Source organism: Lathyrus oleraceus, chromosome 7, assembly GCF_024323335.1.
Source record: "Lathyrus oleraceus cultivar Zhongwan6 chromosome 7, CAAS_Psat_ZW6_1.0, whole genome shotgun sequence".
In the NCBI taxonomy this organism is placed as follows: Eukaryota; Viridiplantae; Streptophyta; class Magnoliopsida; order Fabales; family Fabaceae; genus Lathyrus; species Lathyrus oleraceus.
The window spans coordinates 63,553,724-63,558,362 of NC_066585.1; positions in this window are offsets into that span (position 1 = coordinate 63,553,724).

Consider the following 4,639-nt stretch of genomic DNA (forward strand, 5'->3'; position numbering starts at 1 on the left):
ACGCATCCGTCGTACTCGACGGGATCCACGCACAATGGGAAGGGAAAATGGTTGCTAAAACACTGCTCACACACACACACACTGGCTGAAAGAGACGCAAGAGAACAAACAAGACTGGAACTGACTCGGCAGGATATCGCATCCTGGGCCTACTTAGTCTATCAGGCATAGACATCAGAGTCGAAGTAGTTCAGACTGGGGAAACGACACATGCTCGCTAGGATATCGCATCCTATGCATACGTATCTCCTTTGGACGGAGGAGAATCAGAGCATTCGTAGCTCGGCTAACACGCACACAAACAAACACAGGCAAAGGCAAACATGGAGCCTGAATGCCAATCACTGGACTTACATCAGCATCCGAACCAAAACACACACCCACTGGAACCCGAATGCCACTCGATGGACTTACATCAGCTTCCAAGCACACAACAAGACAAAACAAAGACACAGGCGCACGGAGAGATCTGCTCATCTCCTGCCTACGTACCTCATCTGGTATGAGGATCAGGGCGACGTAGTTCCCCTACGAAGGGACACAGGACTAGCCTAACCAGATAACAGAGGGAGACACAACTAGGGAGACTACGACTCGAGCCTAGATGTTATCATGCAAAATCATCCCTAAGTTAAGGTTTCTAGCTAACTTGCACAGGAAGCAAGCCTATCCTAAACATGACTTGCACAGGAAGCAAGTCACACCAAACCTAACTTGCACAGGAAGCAAGCTAAAGCAAACACACAAGCACAAGTAGCACACACTATATGCAAGCAATGGGCTCAAACAAGGTTAGGTTTTAGTCGAGGGGTCATATCAACCTCAACAAATAAACCACTGTAACTGGGTAGTGTTAGCTCTTAACCCTAACATTGAGAGTTAGGGTGAAGCTGATGAAAGGTGAGTGAAGATGAGACTTCACAGCTCTTATCCCTGGCCTGGGAGAGCTTAAGACAAGAATGTGTGGGTTCAGAAAGGGGGAACCCTTCTACACATTTGATACTGACTCAACTGTACAACTGTACAAGATCTTGGGTTAGTATCTACAATGCATCAACACAGTGGTGTGAGAAAAGCAGATGACACACAGAATAGCAGGGGATAGATTGCATATCCCTTGGGTTCTGCCAATTACCTCTTTACTTAGGAGGTCTTTGAATATATACAAGGACAAATGTAAACAGTCACAAACATTGCCTCTTAAGGAGGACTTCAGACAGTTGCCTGGCCAAGTAACAGGCCAGGTCTTCCAGACTACATGAAGATAAGAAGTTATACCTCAATGCAAATTGCTATTAAGCAAAGCAAAGCAAAGTTCTTAAAGAACTATGAGCAACTAAAGGTACCTGAAACCAGTCAGACAACATCAGTATACAATTCAAAGTTAAATCAAAATGAGATAGAGATCAACAGTCAACGCAATAAGTTAAATGTGCAATGCACAAGGCTCAAAGCATGTGAGCCAAGCAACCTACAAAACAAACAAGTTAGTCATGATAATCAATTAAGCTCAATCAATTTGTATTGGTCTCTTTGGGTATTTGTTGCTTAACCTGAAACAACAAACTTAAACATGAGCAACAAGACCACTAGGACAAGCCTAGGGTCAAAAGGAGATAAGAAAGTCAAAACAGCAAGTGACAAGTGTCCAAAATCAAGTTCAAACAATCAAGAAACAAACTCAATTGGTTTCATGTTCATATCAATCATCATCATCATTTCATAAGCAAATTAGGTCAAAGCATGGCATATAGAAGCTCAAAGAAGTCAACAGAATGATTCAACTCAAATCCAATCACAAACAATTCAAAAAATTCTCAAATAATTCATGATCAAACATCATCCATAACATGATAAGCATACCAAATTTCAGCTTATTTGGATCAAGGGAAGTAAGTCAATGAAAATCAGAAAGGCAAGGCAAGTTCAAACATGCTCAAAGAAGTCAACCAAACATGCACCAACTTCAATAAATCATAAATCAGTGACAACATATGAGAAATGAATGGGATTAAAACCATGATAAACCTTAAGATGTCTACTAATCACATGTCAAATTTCAAGTCCATCCAATTAAGTATGAGAGTTTCACAAATCATATGGCATCATGTGTCACAAAAGTCAACATTTTGGTCAAGCAGGGGAGAAATTATCAATCAAATAGAAAATGCATTCCAAAATTCCAAAAAAAATTCAAACACATTCTCAACATCCATAAGCATGTTCATGCAAAAAATCAGACCATTTTGAGTTCATTAGGCAAGGTAATTAAAATCATGAAGTTGGACATCAATGGTGTGACACAAATTGTCACACCCCTATTCAAAAAATCATAACTCACAAACCAGGAATGATAAATTCACAAACTCTACACCAAAATCACCATGAATATGTCTACTTTAAGCACAAAAAATTTGGGAAGCATTGGATAAGGCATCATCATTTCACAATCAATTTGGTGAGACATACATAAAATGGACATATATGACAAACCCTAGCACATTTTAAAATTCACACATGCAAAAAATCTGGAAAACTCATGATAAAAAACTAGAGATCAAGAGGAGTATTTTGCAAAAAATCCCATGAAATTTGGATCAAAAATGAGTGTGCTATGATTTTTCTAAGATTGGCATGGCAAATGAAATAAAAATTGAAATAGAAAATGATTTAATCAATTAATAAACACGGAATGGCAAACTTGTAATATGTTGGACATTTAAATGGAACGCTGCGTTCCACTTAGCCTGCGTGTCACTCAGCCATTCGCTTCATGGCAATGGAATAGTGTAAACATGCAAAACAGAAAAGACAAAACGCGCCTGGGTTTACAGAATTAGGGTTCGTGTGTTCATCATCGTGTTCCTCATTCAAAAAATCCAGCAAGAACATTTTGCGATTAAAATCCACAAACGACATACCAACATGTTCATCTAATCATGTACATCATCAAATCAACCATCATTAACACTAATTTGAACTAACAAGGAAGCATCGAGCAAAAACACATCTAAGCATCAAATTTCAATTCAACATAACTTCTACAATACTCGACCATTTTCAAAGATTTAAAGCTCATTGAGACCAGCAAAGCAAGATCTATCTAAAGCATGGCATGATTTTGGAAATAGAGAGATTCGAAATCTTACCAAATTTGAAGCACAATGATGATTTGGATGTTGTTTGGCTGTGTATGCACGAAACAGATGCTCCTGGTGGTTCCAAATGATGAATGAACAAAGAATTTTAGCTTAGCAATGTTGGGTTTCGCTCAAATTGAAAACTGCCATGAATGGAGCTTCAATGCAACAGTGCTTGCAATGACTTTACAGCTGTGACTTCAGGCTTGCAAAAGGTTCCAAGAGGTTTGTATTTGATGGAACCAAGCTCAGGACACGAGTTCCTTTAGAGTTTTTTTCAGAAAAAGTTCAAGATGAAGAATTGATTGTTTGAGAGAGAATGAGATTTTTTCTGTTTAGAGTGTTGTGGCTAAGTGTGCTAGGGCTTTTCAGCAGAAAAAGAAATATATGTAGTCTGTTTAATGAAGCTTAAGTGTGGTTAGTGTAATGGTAAGTGGAATTGACTTAATTGAAGTGTTTTTTACCAATTTGCTAAAAACCAACACAAGTTGTATGGGGTGCATGCATATGCACGAATTTGGGCTTCAAACATACCCCAAACATGATTTCTGAGCTTTAGCAATTGGTACAAAGCATTGGAAAGGCTTAATTTGAAAACTCATTTTTTTACCTCACTCTTTTTAATTCATGCCACTTAAAAAATTCCATTTTGCTTGGAAGATTTTTGGTGAATTGTGATGAAAGATTTGGATAGAGCACATCAAATATGACTTGTAGCAAAAAACCCCACCCAATTTGGCCAAATGGTTTGGAAGATATGCCACTTTGAAGTTCAAAAAATCTTGAGAATGATTTGATCATAACTTGCCAACCATAAATGATAAATGAGTGTTCTTGGAATTTTTGGAAAGGTGAGAGCAAGATCTTCAACTTTCATGCTGGACAAAATTTCATTTGAAGCTTGTATGATGATGTAATTTTGAGGAGAAAAACTTTCTATTTTTGGCAAATTCCAATTACAGGTCAACTTTCTATTTTTGGAAATTTCTTGTCTGACTTCAAATTCTTCAATCTTGACCTTTGAAATGTTGAATGAGACTTGTATGGACATGAATGAAACCTTTTCAAACCATTTCCCACCTTGAAATCCATAAAATCAGGCACAGTTGACCACAATTGACCATAGTTGACTTTCTAGGGTTTCTGGTAGACTGAACACTGACTGATGACTTCTGAGCATCCAATGCTTGACCAAATCACTTCCAAAGGACCCCTAGGTCATGTGAACCTGTTGGACCAACCCTAGGGCTTTGTCTCAATGAAAACTGTACTTGCTTGCTTGATTGACTGATCTCCTGACCAGTTTGACCTAATTCTTCTGAATGGCTTGCACTTGGGCAAAGGGACAATGCAATGTTATGCAGTGGACTATGTTAATGCTATGGCCTAATATGAGAATGTATGTACAAAAGGTAGGGTGCAAATTTGAGGTGCTACAGATACAAGTACCAAAAAAGTATTGGTCTCTAGGGCTTACACCAACATTTGGATCACTATCA